Genomic DNA, 19,536 nt, shown 5'->3' with positions numbered 1-19,536 from the left:
TGAGAGGAGATGCCTGCTGATTTGATGAACAATAATTAGGGAAGTCTTTTTTTTTTTTTTTTTTGCAGAGTGTGGGTGCCGCACACAGATGAACTGGGCAGGGTAGGGTGTGCTTACATGAGGAGCACATAATCAGGGAAGTCTGGACCTTCAAAGAATTACTTAGGACAGTTCTAATCTAAAAACTAGATCATATAGATACTACACATATAAACTATACTCTAATGGATATGTTTTTTTTCAAAATAACTTTTTGCCCAATCACATAGCTTCTCTCTCTATCATCCACTCATCACATCTCTTCGTATATTGGTTCTCGTTTAGACATAGTTTCTTATCTAAAAAATATTTCCTCCTCCCACTTCCCTATCTCAATTAATTTCAATGTCCCATCACCATTTTTCTTGGTTAGTATCATAATTAATGAATATAGAAACTATTAGTTTTTGGGTTGGAAATGCCCTTAGAATCTGTTTTGAATTCCATGTAGCTAATAATTATCTACTAAAATTTATCTAAGGCTCTATTTAGATCCTCGGTTAATAAGTTAATTAATGTCTTACCTACTATCTAGCTAATAATTAGTTATTAGCCATATTTTTTTTGGTAACACAGCTAATAGTTAGTTGGGTACATCCAAACTGGGTTAGCAACTTTAGGGAGCATGAAACTGCAAATCGACGGCCCAGGGATCTGGATGAAATCCTCCAGATAAGTTTAGGGATAACTTTAAACTATTTAATTTAGGTGATCTGAGAGAGAATTTTCTAGGCGGTCCAATTTTAGCAAAGCAGGTACAACCATGTTTTGATTTGATAGGTACTTGGAATTGCGGCTTGTTAGAAAATGTGTAAAATATAAAGTGCAGGTCAACATTTTTACTGGTTGCTCACAACTCGGTATACCACAAGCAAAGTATACGTATGTTAGGTAAATAAACTTTTTCTGAACCTAATACAGTAAGATTGAAGGTTGTATCGTGTTGACATGCAACGAGATTTCAGTAGCCGTGGACGAGGTGACGAGCCCATGATACAGCAAAAGACCGAAGGAAAAACACATTTGCACTAGGCTTGTTGTCTCGGGCGGTAACGGTCTTTAGTCCTGGTTATCGCGCCGGGACAACAATCCCGGGACTAAAGGTGTAACCTTCAGTCCCGGGTCATCGAGCCGGGACTAAAGAGGGAACTTCAGCCGACCAAATCTGTGCACCCTTTAGTCCCGGTTGGTAACCCCAACCGGGACTAAAGGTTCATTTTCTTTTTCTTTTTTTTTGTTTAATTTGTTTTCAGTTCAGTTACACATATTTGTTTAATATATAATATGTTTTTATGTACGTATTCTGCGCTGCTAATATAAATACACGCACGCATATAATTACATCTAATTCTCATCTCGAGCATTATTATATTTGAATAAAGTATGAAACTATATATATTATAGATATATATGTATATATACAACACTTTCATAATTTTGTTCTCGAAAATAACGATATCAATAAACATTTAATTTACATCATTAGTTTCTTAGATCAAAGTAGAACTCGCCGTTGGGATTTAGCACTTTTTCTAGAAGATATCCTGCTATTGACTCTTGAACTGCTTTCAGATGATCTTTTTGCATGATCCTTCGTTTCGACCATTCAGTCTTGCATTTGAAATAAAAGGAAAAGTATTAATACATATATATATATATATATATTCATTTAAAAATAAATAAAAAATTGATATATACGTACTCTGTGGACATCTTCAGGAGTTCTTCTTATGTATGCAGTGATAAATTCACAAACGTAATATCCACACAAGTTATTACCTGGTTCCTGCCGCAAACACCACTGTACGAGAAGAAGATTATTCTCATCATCTCATACGTAAATTGAAGTACGATATAGTAATTAAACACGTGGGGAAGTATATATAGTACTACTTACTGGTATTTCAACTACATTAAGTGGTGCCTTGCAATCCTTACGGTGTTGCCGAATAAACTCTTTTTAAACCCTGTGCGACCAATAATGTACGATTGTTAATAAATTATGACAAAATCTATTTAATAATAGTTGTGCGCGAGAGATCGAAATTACCCCTGGATAATGTCTATCATATCTTGGTATAGTGCTCGCTCTTTTCTCAATGAGTCCAAGATTATTAACTGACTTGAGTTTAACTCAATGACAATGAGTATCTAGTGAAACCTGTATTGGTTTATACACACACGTACATGCATATAAGTTGTATTGATATTACATAAAATGTGTAGACTATATTATTATTAACACTTACTCAAAGTTGTACGAGAAAAGTATTGTTGTCTTATCGTGCTGCTTCACGAAGAACTTCATGATATTCGTCTGTGCTTCAGATACCCAGTGGTCCTTGTCAATAATATCGGTTTTAAATACGATATAAGGATCAATGAAGCCAACACTGGTGTCTTGTATTCTTTGGAGCTCTGACATCTGGAATCTGTATATAAATATAAGTTACATATGAGGATAATTATATACACGTACGCATGGAAGTGAGTTTATTAAATAAAAATAAGAATCACTTACAAATAAAAGGAGCTAATGATTGATTTGTCCAGAGCGTCCAAGTGGAATAGTTGATGCAATTCTTCAAAACTAATATGTAAGATGTCATCTCCACGGAAGTAATGATGATCTCTAAATCTGATAAAGATCCACTGCTCACCCCTGCCACACGCCTGCATATACCATTTGTTGAGCAAGTACATTTGCGTACCCAATTTATTCAGAGCCGCAGGATTGTACAGACTTTTGCCAAATTTATAAGTCTTCCAGGTATCAACTTCTAGGGTCTGGATTGGAGCTTTGCCCGTCACTTGATCTAAGGTTAAACCAGTTTGTTCAAAAAAATTATTAAGGTCTTGAACCGATACTTCTCCAGAGTTGTCTGGTCGATAGACTTCTATGTTGGAACCATATTGATTAGCAACAACAAGATTTTGTAATGGTTGCTTCTGTTGTCTGAGCTGTGGGACATCCTTCCCTAATGCTCTTTTCCTTTTCTTATGTGCATCATGTGACTTCATGAGCGAGCGGTCATAGTCTGATAGTGGCGGTGGCTTACGAACTTCAAGCATCTTTTTCTTGTGAGCTTCGACCTTCTGCCTCAGCTGATCTCGTGGTATGTAAAAGTACGACTTCTCCTTAAGCTTCGCTTGTCTTTGCTTTTGGATATCTATAAAAAAATCTTTTACTTTTTTGCCTTCTTTAGCTGCTATTTGCTCATCAGTCTTTTCAGAAAGTATTTCTTGAAAAATAACTCTTTTTTTGGGTCTTCTTTGCCGCCGGGACCTTAGACGTCTTTGTAGTGCGTCGCTGTGGAGGTGGTGGGGGCGGTGTTGGAGATCGGCATGGAGGTGATGAGGCCGGTGTTGGAGTCCGGCGTGGAGGCGTTGGAGATTGTTGTGGAGGCGGTGAGGCCGGTGTAGGAGTTGGAAATCGTTGTGGAGACGATGGGGCCGATGTAGGAGTTGTAGATCGTCGTGGGGATGAAGTCATCTCGCCCCCCGCGACGCTGTGATGAGATGGGGAATGAATGATTGGGCTAGGCTGGGGGGAGACCCTGCTATAAAAACAAATTGTGGTCAATTATTTTTGAAGCCAATATAAAATTAATAGAAAAATAATATTTCATTCACTATCATTCGTACCTAGGGTGAGGTAGGGGAAGCGGTGGTGCCCTAGGAATGATGATGAAGCGTTTGCGCCATTGAATAAATGTCTTCTCTGCTTCTCCTAGTGTCTTCTTCCCATCACCGCCTTCAATGTCAAGAGGAACATTGTTGTAACCTTTGAGTACTCTATCGACCGAGACGCTAGCATATCCAGGTTGAATAACTGACCCATGGATTCTTGGTGTCTTTGTTCGGTCTATTGGAGATACAACCCCGACAGCCACCATGATTGATGCATTATTACCATCTGGAATGTGCAGCTCACATGTTGTTAGAGGCTTGGTAATGTCATCAACAGGGAAGCGCAACCTAGCATCACCTTGAATAACTGGCAGCTCTGTGGAAGCATAACTGCTTTTCATCTGACCAATGGGGCTAATGGTGACTCCCGGCGTCGATTGCATTTGACTCATTGCTAGCTGCACTTGCCTCTTGACCTCCTCCTGCATTCTTGCCTCAAGAGATTTTTCTCGTTCACGTGATTCAAGCAATGCTTGTTGTGACTCATTAACAAATTACTCCAATACACGGATTCAGTCTGCCTTCTCATCCTTTTTCTCTAGCGGCTTCTGTATGTATCCCTGTCTGCTGGGAATGCTTGTAGCCACGAAACCGCCCCATAGCCTCTTGTTCGACCACTGTGTTTGAGATTCTCTAGGGCATATGTCAATTCATCCTTCTCTCTGTTGGGCTTGAAAACACCACTATCAGCTTCTTCCCTAGCATGAGCTAGTCTCTGTGTTGCTCTCTCAATTTTTTGGCCAAAAATTAGCTTGCCAGTGTCTGGGTCTAGGCTTCCACCATGAGCGTAGAACTAATTCTTCGCGCGTTGAGGCTAGTTCTTCTCTATTATTTCAGGTATGATTCCCTTGGCAGTAATCTCTGCTTCTAGGTTCTTGTGGGGGGTACGACCCCGGATACCCATGGCAGGTTATATGGGCTATGCCTCCAGGGGTGGCCCAGCCTGCAAGAAGGAGACTTGCGGGGCACAATTCTGCTCGGTGACCCTCGCAAGGCACGGAGAGGATATTCTGAAGATGTTACGAGATCTGATAGGATATGTATGATCCCATGTTTCTTATAATCTGTTATTACTTTCCGGTTATCTCTCAGATCTAATTGACTTGTAACCTTGCCCTCCAGACTATATAAGGCGGGCAGGGAACCCCTACGAATTCACGGCAAATCATACGATAGCTAATGCAAACCAACGGACCACAGGAGTAAGGTATTACGTCGTACCGATAGCCTGAACCTGTATAACTCGTGTGTCTCTGTTGCCTTCTTGTTCTTGATTACATGCTCCTTTACCGATCAATCTACCATCGCGGGGTGCCCCTCGGTGGACTGCCGATGATATTCTGTCGACAGTTGGTGTGCCAGGTAGGGGTGTGTGTACTGTTTCCTTGTCGAACAAGATGGTTTTTTCCGCAGGCTCTTCGTCCCTCCTGTAGCCCGGTCAGATCTTCACGGTCAGATCCATCACGTGGGTCATCAGCGCCGACGGAGTTGGAGAGCTTCTCAAGCCGGTGCAGATTTGCTCTGCACCGACCACCCTCGCATCTGCAACTATAGATCCAATCTCAGAACCACTTCCGGGGTCGACTCCATCAGCCACCCACCGCTCGCTTCCTTGCTACCAGAGGAGGCATGTCAACAATGAGGATCTAATCGAATCTATCGATCGGGTCGGCCTGAAACTCGTCGATTGCCTCTCTATTGCTGAGTCAGCTCTGGACACCCTTGTTCAGCACCGAGCACCCTTCGATCCCGATCTGCCAACGTTCAATGCTCGGCAGACTCCAGGGCCCGTCGCCCTGCCTTTCAGGCTCGCCAACACCGCAACTACTTATCAGGATGCCCTGAGGGGCAAATTCACCGACCAGCTCGCCGACCAATTTCCACCAACCGTCAACATGCTGCATGCCAGCCGGGGTCTCAGAGCATCTCTCTAAACTATCCTTGAGGAAAATTCGGACTCCGAATCTCAAGGATCCATTGAGCCCCTCGATGAGACCTTCACCAAGCAACCTCCTCTCCTACCTTTCCGGGGTGACACGATTTTCAACGTCAGTATCGATAGCCCCCCCGGAACGGCGAAACAGACGAGAAACGCGCCGCCCGTGAAAACAGGAACGCCAACCGCACGCAATGGCGTGATAACGAACGTGCCATCATGATGGCCGAGGCCGCTCATGATAACTAGTTCAATTCACAAGGAAGGCCCCTCCATCACAACCTCAATGAAGAATTCCTCCGCATTGACGGCCACGATGTTTTCAAGACTCCGAGCGCTAATTTGGCCGTGGCCGCCAACGAACTTGCTCACCTCCCACAGACGCCCGAGCTCGCCAAGGTCGCCGCTATGCTTAAAGCGGCACACTGTCAAGTTAACGAGATCCGAGAAGTTCAGAGACCTTCGTGCTCCACAAGTGTGATCCGCCGATCAGTTGATCCTAGATCCAATCGCCGCCCCAGTCAAAGCCGCTTTGCCGACTAGTCACCACCTCCCTAGGGGGAGTTGGAGGCCACCACGCCGAGCATCATCGCTAGCACGACCAAGAGGTCGAACAGGACACCCGAGTGCACCTCAGCAACCTTTGGGAGGCACGACGGCATATCGACCAACGACGTTTCGGGCACCATGAAGATGAAGTACGACGTCGCTAGGAGTACGAGCAGGAATACGGCAACCTTAAACTCAGCTCTGGAGCCGATCGTCGCCGGCAACACTGCCGATGTTGGTCTCGGCAGCCCGGAAGGCCCCCCTGTGTTCACTAGGGCACTCCGAACGCTCCAGTGGCCCTATGGTTTCAAAATCACCAGAGTCGAGCCCTATGAAGGAAGGATAAACCCAACTCAGTGGCTGTAGGCTTACGCCACCGCCGTTCGCGCCGCCGGAGGAGACACCAACATCATGGCAAACTATCTCCCTGTTATGCTCATGCCAGCCGCCATGAGCTGGTTCACAAGCCTCGCCCCGGACTCCATTGGCTCTTGGGAAGATCTGAAGAGAGTTTTCACTGACAACTACATGGCCACTTGTAGGCGGCCGAGCACCAAGCACGATCTCAACCACATCAACCAAAAGCCGTCCGAACTACTCCGCAGCTACATCAGATGCTTTTCCGAGATGAGGAATTCTATTCCCAACATCACGGAAGCTGAAGTCATCACCGCCTTCGTCTGAGGACTTCATCATCGAGAACTCCATTCTAAGTTCAATAGAAAGCCACCTATCGGTATCGGCGAGATGATCACAACCGCCAACCAGTATGCCGACGCCGAGGAAGTGGAGGTGCGTTTTAATGAAGATACGGGCACTAATCGCCCGCCTCGCCGCCACGACAACCGGAACGACGACCGACAGCACAATGTTCGCCGCCACGACGACCACAACGATAACCGATAGTACAATGATCGCCCCTACGATGACCGTAGTTTCCACTAGGACAGCGGACGTGATCGGCCAGACAGATTCAAACCTGGTCAGAATCGCTGCCGCCGACCAGATCACTTTATCGCCAATGTCAATGAGCCGCGCGCAAAGCGCAACTACGATGAGCAGTACAAGAAGATCCTCGACGGCCCATGCCCCCTACACAAAAACACCAAATACAAGATGAAAGATTGCCTTGGTTTGGCTAAGGAGTTCCAGGAGAAAAAGTACAACGATGACAATGGTGGGAACGGTGGACGCCAACCACCAGGGGATAATAATAATGCCTTCTAGGACCACGACAAGGTGGTCACCACCATCTTCGGGGGTTTCACCTCCAACAAAAGCAGAAGGGAACGGAAGCTCGCCGCCTGACGAGTGCTCGCCGTAGTCTCAGAAGAAACTACTGCCAACCCTAGCTATCGTCCATGGTCTGAAATCTCCATCACCTTCAGCAGAGCCGACCAGTGGGCGGACATACCCTACATAGGGCATTTTCCCCTCGTCCTTGACGCGACTGTCCAGAAGGTGCTATTCAGAAAAGTCCTCGTCGACGGTGGGAGCGCTTTGAATCTACTCTTCATCGGGGCTTTAAGGGAGCTCGGACTCAGGACAATAGACCTCATGCCCTTAGACTCGTCCTTCTGGGGTGTGGTACCTGGCAGGGCATCTAGACCACTTGGGGAAATTACCCTACCAGTACAGTTCGGCACGACAACCAACTACAGAGTGGAGCATATCAACTTTTATGTCGCTGACTTTGACACCGCCTACCACACCATACTAGGGCATCCGGCTCTGACCAAGTTCATGGCCGTTCCGCACTATGCGTATCTGGTGTTGAAGATGCCTTCGCCTGTAGGAGTCCTATCTCTACGGGCCAACCTCTCCGTCGCCTATGCCTGCGAGACGGAAAGTCTCGCCCTCACTGAAGCCACCGACCTCTCCATCCAGATGGCCAGCGTGGTCGCCGAAGCCAAGACCACATCTGCTAATGACATGGAGATCCCAGAGCCTCCCCGGGCCTCTGCCAAGTCCAAGGAAGTCAAGGAGATCGGCCTCGGCCTCGACGACCCTTCAAAGATGGTGAAAATCGGGGCTCACCTTGACCCCAAATAGGAAAGCACGCTCGTCTCCTTCCTACATGCCAACGCCAATGTGTTTGCTTGGAAACCTACAGACATGCTGGGGGTACCATGGGAGAAGATCGAGCACTCCTTGAATGTCTCGCCGACCGCTAAGCCAATCAAGCAGAAACTTCGCCGATTCATGCCGGACAAAAAGGAGGCTATTAGGGTAGAAATAAAACGGCTTTTAGCTATCGAATTTATAAAAGAAGTGTATCATCCAGATTGGTTAGCTAATCCTATTCTTGTTAAGAAAAAGAATAAAGAATGGAGAATGTGTGTTGATTATACTGATCTTAACAAACACTGCCCTAAAGACCCCTTCGGTTTGCCTCGGATAGACAAGGTTGTAGACTCCACCGCCGGCTGCGAGTTGCTCTCCTTTCTTAACTGTTACTCAGGCTACCATCAGATCTCCCTCAAGGAGGAAGACCAGGTTAAAACATCGTTCATCACGCCTTTCGGTGCATACTGCTACACCACTATGTCCTTCGGACTAAAGAATGCTGGTGCAACCTACCAAAGGGCTATCCAGACATGCCTCGACCAACAGATCGGCCGCAACGTCGAAGCCTACATCAATGACGTGGTCGTCAAGACTAGAACCGCCAACAATCTTATCACCGACCTTGAAGAAACTTTCTCCAACCTAAGCAAATACCGATGGAAGCTGAACCCTTCAAAGTGCATCTTCGGAGTTCCATCCGGTATCCTGCTCGGCTACATCGTCAGCGCTCGGGGCATCGAACCAAACCCTGACAAAGTCTCCGCCATCACCAACATGAAACGACCGACGTGTGTCAAGGATATACAGAAGCTTACAGGCTGCATGGCTGTGTTAAGCCGATTTGTCTCGTGCCTCGGTGAAAAAGGCTACCTTCCTTCAAGCTCCTCAAGGCCTCCAAGCTTTTTTCTTGGTCGGAGGAGGTAGACACAGCTTTCGAGCAGCTCAAATTGTTTTTAACAAAACCTCTAATCATGATAGCGCCACGACCAGATGAAACTCTGCTGGTTTACATCGCTGCCACTTCTTGAGTTGTCAGTACGGCTATTGTCGTCGAACGTGAGGAAACTAGACACGCCTACAAGGTATAGCATCCGGTCTATTTCATCAGCGAGGTACTTAATGAGCCCAAAACTCATTATCCTCAGGTGCAAAAGCAGTTGTATGCAATTTTAATCACCTCATGCAAGCTCCGACATTACTTCGAATACTACAAGATCGTCGTGGTCACTGAATTCCCTCTGGGAGATATTCTCCGAAATAAAGAGGCCAATGGTCGTATCTTCAAGTGGGCTGTTGAGCTCAGCACCTACTCCATTGACTTCAGAAGCAGGCCGACCATAAAGTCATAGGCACTCACCGATTTCATCGCTGAGTGGACCGAAATCTAAGAACCCATCGCCGCCACTTGCCCCGAGCACTGGGTGATGTACTTCGACGGCGCCCTTAATATCAATGGGGCTGGTGCGGGCCTGCTGTTCATTACACCGACAAGGGATAAACTCAAATACATTCTTCGCATACACTTCGCGGTCTAAAACAATGCCGTGGAATACGAAGCATGTCTCCACGGCCTCCGAATAGCCGTCGAGCTCGACGTAAAATGCCTCATGGTATACGGGGATTCTGCGCTGGTTATCAATCAACTTAATAAAGATTGGTCCTGCTCCAGTGAGAAAATAGATGCTTACTGCGCTGAAATCAGGAAGATTGAAGAGAAATTCTACGGCATCGAGTACCATCACGTGGTACGGGATCAAAATCAAATAGCCGACTAGCTATCGAAGATAGGATCTTCTCACGCCACGGCTCCACCGGGGGTCTTCGTTCAGGACCTCTTGACACCATCCATTAAGGAAGATAAGGAGGTTGTAGAAGTAACCCCTGCCGAGCAGTTGGTACTCACGATACCTTCGTAGGTCACCGATTGGAGGGAACAGTTCATCAAATACCTCTCCAACAGCGAAGTACCTGCCGACAAAATCGAAACCGAATGATTAATTCGCCGAAGTAAGCACTACGTGTTGGTGGATGGTAGCCTGATGAGGAAAAGTGCTAAGGAAGGGATACTGCAGAAGTGCATCATCCAAGACGACGGCGTGAAGCTACTATCTGAAATTCACTCTGGCTCCTGTGGCAATCATGCGACTTCAAGGACACTGGTCAACAAAGCTTTCTGGGCAGGTTTTTACTGGCCCACGGCTATTACCGATGCAGAAGATCTCGTTCAACGATGTGAGGGGTGTTAATTTTTCACCAAACAAATACATGTGCCGACACAAGAATTACAGACCATTCCAGCTTCCTGGCCATTTGCATGCTGGGGACTGGATATGATCGGGCCTTTCAAACCTACGCCAGGAGGTTTCTAGTACGTGTACATTGCCATTGATAAGTTCTCCAAGTGGATCGAGTACAAACCACTCATCGCAGCTACTGCTAAGAAAGCAGTCAGGCTCTTTGAAGACATCGTACACAGATTCGGTCTCCCGAACAGCATCATCACCGACCTCAGGACAACTTTTACCGGCCATCATTTTTAGGACTTCTGCGAGGACAGGTGCATCTCTGTTAAATACGTTTCTGTTGCTCATCCTAGAGCTAACAGTCAGGTCGAGCGAGCTAACGGTATGATCCTCGATGCCCTCAAGAAAAGGCTCTATCAGAAAGAAGAAAAGCACCCGGGCAGATGGCTCAAAGAACTACTAGCTATGGTCTAGGAACTGCGCACTCAAGCTAGTCGCAGTACCAGCGTATCTCCATATTTTATGGTCTATGACTCAGAGGCCATACTTCCAGCAGATATTGCATTCCAAGCACCCAGAGTAGAAAACTATGATGAAGACCAAGCCACAGCTGTTTGGACAGAAGACATTAATCGGGCCGAGGAAGAACATCTGATTACTTGCGTTCGCACAACCAAGTACCTCGAAGGTCTGCGGAGGTATTACAACCGTAATGTCAAAGGTCGTTCGCTCACGATCGGTGACCTCGTCTTACGTCAGAAACAAAAAACCGAAGGGATTCACAAGCTGTCTTCAACATGGGAGGGCCCTTACATCGTAAAAGGTGTTACTCGACCAGGGTCTTATCGCTTATGCGACTTAGATGGACTCGATGTTCCCAACTCCTGGCACATAGAGCACCTTATACGTTTCTACCCCTGAAATAACATAGGCATGTATTTTTTACTTTAATATTAATAAAGTTTGGGTCTCCATAATTTCTCTACATTTTTTCCTTCATCATAAGCTTCAACTACCGTTAGCGGGATATAAGCCACTCCGCGACGGCCTCTAATACGCTCGACTAGTACGGCAACTCCAAATCGCCGAGCACGATTACTCCAAATCGCCAAGTACGATTTCTCCAATTCGCCGAGCACGATTTCTCCAATTCGCCGAGCACGATTTCTCCAAATCGCCGAGCACGATTTCTCTAATTCGCCGAGCACGATTTCTCCAATTCGCCGAGCACGATTACTCCAAATCGCCAAGTACGATTTCTCCAATTCGCCGAGCACGATTTCTCCAATTCGCCGAGCACGATTACTCCAAATCATCAAGTACGATTTCTCCAATTCGCCGAGCACGATTTCTCTAAATCGCCGAGCACGATTTCTCCAAATCGCCGAGCATGATTTCTCCAATTCGTCGAGCACGATTTCTCCAAATCGCCGAGCACGATTTCTCCAAATCGCCGAGCACGATTTCTCCAAATCGCCGAGCACGATCTCTCTGATTCGCCAAACACGACATCTCCAATTCGACGAACACATTAACTCCCAATCACCGAACATGATTTTTCCAACAATCGCCTACTATGCTTCCTCTGGGTCGCATAGGTTTCTCAACAAAAATAACGACGGTGTTGCACTTCCAATTTTCGCAACATAGCCCACTGATCGTCAAACAGCACACCTTTTTTCCTTCTGTTTTCTATGGAAACGACCCAGTCCCAGACTATATCCTACACGTGCTTAGGGGCTCTGCCCTCTGCGTTACGGTTGGTCGGCTGTGGTTCCTTGGCCATGCCTGTTCATCCTACACGTGTCAGCGCCTCTGCGCTCGATGTTATGGACTATGGGCTAGTCAAGGCCTAGATTTCAGATATGAACTAACCGCTCGAACGCCGCTTTAGCCATTTCTCTCACCACGTTACTCAAGTTGGCTGCTGGGCAGAATGTTTTTTCGCAATAGTAATTCTGGAGGACACCAAGGCTCTAACATCCCATCAAACGTACCATGAGCTCGGTGCTCTGCGTGTTGGGCGGTAGGACACGGCCTTATGACAACGCCTATTTCTCCAACATACGCATGGGCTCCGTGTTATGCGTTACGGATCACGACCTAACTAAGGCATCTAGTTCAGTGGAAACTAAATGATCGAACACAGCTTATATTGGAAAAAAGTGCATCAGGTTAATAGTACACAGATTTTTCATAGCCAGACAAATCAAGTATTACAGGCGGTAATATCCGAGCAGTTCTTTAAGCTTCGCCAACAGCTTCTGTCTTGCCAAATAGGGCTATATCACCGACAAGCACTTTCGCCACATCCTCAACGTCATCCTCCAGCTGTTGGGTCTGCGCGTCGCTCAGCCCATTGGTGAACCCACCACTTATCGACTGGATGTCGACGGATGGATAATGGGACCAAACCACCGCAAGGGCATGAGTAGCGGCGATCAAAACGGCATCGCGATTGAAGTTTTTGAAGTTCTCCCATGCTGCCTTGCATCTCTGAACAATGGTGTCTGGCGCTTGCTGCCTACCATCAGGACGAGGCACCGGTTCAACGTCGACGCAGTCTAGCACTGGTTTTATTGCGGTAGTTATAGTGTTGAAGTTGTCCTTCTAGACTTTGGCATCTTGCACCAGCACCTTGAACTGTGCCTTGGTTTTATGTCGATAATCTGCAAGAATTACAATGGTTCGTCATGGTAAAAAAAGTATTACGGCGCCACTTCCGATCAGGGGAAACCTACCTTTCAATTCCTTAGCCAGTTTGTTGGCTCGCTCCGACTCATTCATTTTCTCTTGTCGGATTTGTTCGACGGTCTCACGAAGCTGGTCGAGTTCTGCATCTTGCTCTGCAAGTACAAAAGATAAGAAACGGAAAAACATACGGCCACTTACTACAAAGCACATTATGTGAAAAAGAATACCAGATTTCAGCTTGGATACATCCTCCAACTGCTGGCACTTCTGGTCGAGCTGTTTAGTTTTACTATTGAGTTCCCTATTTTTCTTGCTCAACTGCTCGGACATCTTCTTAAGTTCCTCGGATACAATTGCCAACTCCTCGGATGTCTTATTCAGCTGCTCGGACGAAGCCGTTAGTCGCTCGGACAGAACCCCATTTTGATGTTCAAGGTCCTACGAATTCGACTCCGCAAGGTCCCACTCGCGCTGGGCCCTCTGAATACTTTTCTCCGAAAGACTTAAAGCCTCTCGGAGTATCTTATTTTCCTCGGCGAGGGGCTCCATCCTCTTTATAAGTTGGTGCCGTTGGTTGGCTGTCTGAGCTATCCCCTGTGGATTAACAATGCAAGAGATAAACCTTGATCTTCCGACAACATATATCGGTGTTATTGGCGTGGCACTCACCTCAATTTGAGTCATTACTCTAGCGACGGCGGATTTCAACCTCTTTATCTCTCGAGTGGTGTTTTCTTCCTCGACGACTACCACCTCTTCCCTGTGTTTTCGGAGAATCCAGACGGACTGGGGCTCAGGCATGGCACGCTCGATCTCCATGACCTCGTCCTCCTCCACCATCGCTTGAGTCACCTTCGGGGGGCTCCGTGGTCGGACCACCACTCCGACCACTCCTAGCACCCCTACGGGTGACGATGTTTGCTCCTCAGCAGTTGACGGAGTCGCATCTGTAACCTCTAGCGCATCAACAACAGCCATAGTTTCTGCTTCCAAGGTAACGACTTTTTCGGTCGTAGCCGCGGTTGCGGTCGCCGACGCGCCGGTCATGTGCGCCAACGATTCACCATCACCGGGTCTGCTGGGAGCGGTGGCTAGCCCATCCACTATTCGTCCAGCACTAGGGGACTCTCAGACGGGCGTAGTCGTCATTTTTTCTTCTGAGGCCACGGGCCTCAGCGTCGCACTACGTAATATCGGCTTCTCAGAAACAAGGTGAAATCAAAGAATAATATAATTACTCCAAGGCAAATATACTCACGGTTTGGTCTTCCGATTGATTTTCTTGAATCGGCGATGCCTGCCTAACCCCCTAGGCACGGCTGCTTGGTCGGCCTTGTGGGAGGACTCCTATGCCTCCGCAGCGGGCTGCCGCTCTTCTTGGTGCTTGGAGGCCCCACCTTCCGTGCGTTGTTCGGGGGCTTCGGTACTTTGCATCGCCGGGGCATCCGCCGTTGCCCGACCATAACTTTCCCCTGCTCGATGCTTGGGAGCAACATTATCCGCTGGTACCTCCGTCGTGCTCGGTGGAAGTGCTGATTGGTCCTCGTCATCGTCCGACCACTCAACACAGCAGTTCATTGTGGCCGAACTGCTCGGTCCTCTCCAAGAGAGATGCCTCCTGGTTTGTGTGCATGAGAGCTGGCGGTTTTTCTCCTTTTTTGGGCCGGCTCATCTACTGCCAGTCTCTTCCCACGGACCTTCTCTGACACTAGGGATGAACTATCCGATGAGGAGCTCGGCTCACCTTCTTCATGCTACAGTGGCCGTCGAGGATCTACTCCTTTTGGCCAATTGGCTCTCGGCACGTCTGAAAAGTATATTGCCCTATCCTGCGAATGAATCTTTTCATAAGTGAGTTAGTCCTATGCTCGACAATTAATGCCTGATAGATGCGAAGCAAAATGGTTACCTAAGGAGGTGGGTTGGTGCAGTTGAAAGCCTTTGTTCCTTTTGGCCAGCTGAACGAGACATTCAAAGTAAATAGATCCATGGCACGGTCTATCACTTCCTTCTTCGTCAGATGGTCTGTGTTTTTACGGGTACCATCGTTGTCACCTTTAAAGTCAAATGTCAGGTGGGCCCTCTCTTTGCAGGGTTGGATGCGCCGAACTATGAAACTAGCTGCAACCAGTTCACCCCTAAGCTCCAAGCCTTTACTCAATTCCAAAAGTTCCATTACCTGCTCCATGTCAGTGTTGTTGGGTCTCTCTGACTAGTTACTATGGTTAACTAGGATGTGGTGGACGTCACATCGAATCAATGGGTGACTTTGTTTGATATAGAACCATCTAGAGTTCCAACCTTTCAGGGAGGTATTCAGTGGAACGTTGATATATTCGTTGGCCATCCCATCCCTAAGCTGCAGGTACACGCCACCGACCACCTTGGAACTGCTACCCCCCTTCTTCTTTAGATAGAACAAGTGCCTAAAGAGGTTGAAGTGTGGCAGAACACCGAGAAATGCCTCGCAGAAATGGATAAAGATAGAAACATGCAGAATGGTGTTGGGGTGCAGATTACAGAGGCTAATCGACCAAAACTCCATAAGATCCCTTAAAAAAGGGTGGATAGGAAACCCTAATCCTCGCTAGAAATAATCCTCAAATACTACAGCCTCATTAGTATGTGGTGTCAGGAAGGGCTCACCACTAGCTAGCCGCCATCCAGCAGTAAGACGGTCGGGGAGAATGCCCGCTACCACCATCTTATCGAGATTTGCCACCGACATCTTCAATGGCACCCACTCCTTGTTGCGGCTGGCTCTGGTGGCCACTTTCTTCGGCTTGGTGGCTCCTTTTTCGGCGCCATCTCCTATGCTTTAGTCCTCGGGTTGGAGGCGAATGCTCGCGATTGGTGTGGAAGGTGAAGCACAGGGATTGCGAAGGCAGGAAGCAGGGTGGCTTGACAGAGGTAGGAGGTGATGTGTGTGGCGGCGCGATTATAAAGCACTTCACCCACTCTGCCTTGACTCTGAGGGTTTTTGGGAAACCGTTCCTGTGATCAGCGCTACATCGATTCCTCCAAAATGGTTTAATGGGCCGCAACTTGGGCTATCGCGTCATAGTAGCCCATGCTGCTCATTTATCGCCACCACATTCTTTAAATTCTCCACATTTTAATGAGGCTTAGTAACTGATACTGTACGACCATTACTCTGAATTTCTCGCTGCGATTTGATTTATCCGATATCTACACCAAAAACACGGGGACTGGCTACCTGCTTGGACGGTTCACTAATTTCTGAGCCTAGCACCATGTGACTATGTCACCTACTATCAGGCTCAGGGACTAAGTGGGCACACTTCACCTTATGGTGAATGTGCTTGTTTTTTGTCTCGGGGCTACGCTCGGGGGCTGGCTACCTGCTCGAATGGTTCACAAATTTCTGAGCCCGGCACCACGTAACTACGTCACCTACTGTCAGGCTCAGAGACTAAGTGGGCACACTTCACCTTACCATGAATGTGCTTGTTTTTCTGAAAGACTTCGAGCATCCAAAGGATAAACCAGGTATTTTTACCATTGTTTTCGGATTCTAAGTGGGCACACTTCACTTAACCATGCAGGAATTTTTAATTTTGGATTTGAGCTCCTTACACCCTTATGACAAGCCGTGTTCAGAACATACATCGACGATGTTGTATGCTGCTCAGCAGTTTCTCACAACTACTCGACAACTCCTTATGGTGGTCGGATCATGAATTGGACAGCTCGGTTTTGGTTCACACCTGCTCGGTAAGTCTAAAGACGACGCTGCACAACGGTACAAGGCGCTCGAGGACTAGCTGTGGGGGGTATGACCCCGGATACCCATGGCAGGTTACATGGTCTATGCCTCTAGGGGTGGCCCAGCCTACAAGAAGGAGACTTGCGGGGCACAATTCTACTCAGCGACCCCCGTAAGGCATGGAGAGGATATCCTGAAGATGTTATGAGATCTGATAGGATATGTACGATCCCATGTTTCTTGTAATCTGTTATTACTTTTCGGTTATCTCTCAGATCTAACCGGCTTGTAACCTTGCCCCCCAGACTATATAAGGCGGGTAGGGAACCCCTATGAATTCACGGCAAATCATATGATAGCTAATGCAAACCAACAGACCACAAGAGTAAGGTATTACGTCGTACCGACGGCCTAAACGTATATAACTCATGTGTCTCTATTGCCTTCTTGTTCTTGATTACACGCTCCTTTACCGATCAATCTACCATCGCGGGGTGCCCCTCGGTGGACTGCCGATGATATTCTATTGACAGTTCTACCACTTGGGAATAGCACTCCTATAACCACCTGATCTCATGCGATGATGGTATTGCTTCTGTCGGGCATTCTGTTGATTCCTCATCACATGTTTCTCACTCTCTTGAGATGTCTTGTATTATACGAAGTCATCCCAATGGGACTCCAACTTGACAAACGCCTTAGCATTGAAATTCGGTGTTTCATTCTTTAAGATAAACTTTTTATATAATGTCTTCTTCCAACTCTAGAACAATGTTGCCATCTTCTTCATTGTTCAATCCCTCACTAGCTCCTTCAAAGCATCATCTGCTTGTAATGTGAAATGCTGAATGATATCTCTCCAAGCTAGGTTCTTGTCATGATCAGATACAAAACTAACATTAGGAGCGGATATCTTCTGCTTCCATTCACGAGCACTAACTGGGATCCTATCCCTTATAATGAACCCACATTGATTGACATATGTCTGAGCATGTGGTCCCAATGGTTTGCCGGTGTCGGTGTCGAATTTTGATATTATGAAACGGCCCTCTAATGGCTTTTTTGGCCCTCGGACTTTCCTACTCTTGCCGGTGGTTGATGTAGATCCAGAGACCGGCTACATGAGTAAAAACACAACGATTAACAACAAATATACGTACGCATGCATCTATAAGAGATGATAGATAATCGAATATACCTCACCAGTATTTTCTTGCGCGATAATTTGTTGATCTTCAACCACCGACATATTCAGGATATCATCATAATCAGCAAAGTACTGACTCATGTCATCCACATTGGTACCGGCGTTGATAATATTCATCATTATGTCATCATTCAAGTTATCATCCGGAGCAGCCATTTGTATCTTCAAGATAACACATAGATAGAATTACTATGGCACATAACATAAGTACATGTGATAACACATATAGAATTACTAAATCCAATTAAATATAATAACACATAATATTTCATAAGGATAAACAATAATAAGGTATAAGCTTTGGAATCAAATAAAAAACACTTTCGATCCAAAAAAACATGGAAATAAGTACATGTATATATACATATAGAATGATACAATTTTCTCTCTCTCTCAACACATAGAATAAGTGCATATGTATATATCTCTAGATATGCATGTGATAACACATAGAATGTCTCTCTAGATATAATTTTCTCTCTCTCAACACATGGAAATAATTAAGTACATGTATATATACACATAGAAATAATTAAGTACATATATATGTATACATATAGAATCTCTAGATAGAATAAATTACTAAATCTAATTAAACCTAACATATATACATAGATAGACTTTTACTAAATCAAAATTAAATCTAACACATATAGAGAGAGAGATAGAATAATAATTACTAAATATATCAAAAACTATAATACAAACTATCTAAAAAAAACTATCTAAATAAAGTACTAATTAAATTTTAATACATTTAAATCTAATTAACATATATCAAAAACTATCTAAAAACTAAGAATAAACTACTAATTAAATTTTAATACATTTAAATCTAACATATATATCAAACACTACCTAAAAAACTATCTAAAAAGTATCTAAAAAACTATCTAAATAAAACAGGCTATGGATGCATGGCCATGCATGCATGGCGGCTGGGCGTGCTGGCCGGCCACAGGGCCGAGCAGAGCCGCGCGAGGACGACGTATGGTGGAGAATCAATGGCCACCGGGCAGGGCTCGACGACGATGGCAGCGCGGGCGTGGCAGAGACGACGATCGAGGTCGGGCGGGGGTAGACGACGACGGTGGCAATTCCACCCACCCTTTAGTCCCGGTTGGTGTTACCAGCCAGGACTAAAGGTATTTTTGGGCAGGCAATTCCACCCACCCTTTAGTCCCGGTTCCTGGCCTAGGCCGGGACTGAAGGCCTGAAATTTTTGCAGCCCGCCAAAGTGTTGTTTTTTCATTAAGAATTGTAGATCTTGATGAGCTGCTCAAATGAGACACTAAATGACCTCAGATGAAAAATCTCTGAATACCAAGTTTGATTATCTCAGCAAGATCTACAATTGTTACATAGCTCATTTTTTTATTTGAGA

The sequence above is a fragment of the Miscanthus floridulus genome, chromosome 5, assembly GCF_019320115.1.
Source record: "Miscanthus floridulus cultivar M001 chromosome 5, ASM1932011v1, whole genome shotgun sequence".
NCBI lineage: Eukaryota > Viridiplantae > Streptophyta > Magnoliopsida > Poales > Poaceae > Miscanthus > Miscanthus floridulus.
This window is presented reverse-complemented; position numbering follows the sequence as displayed.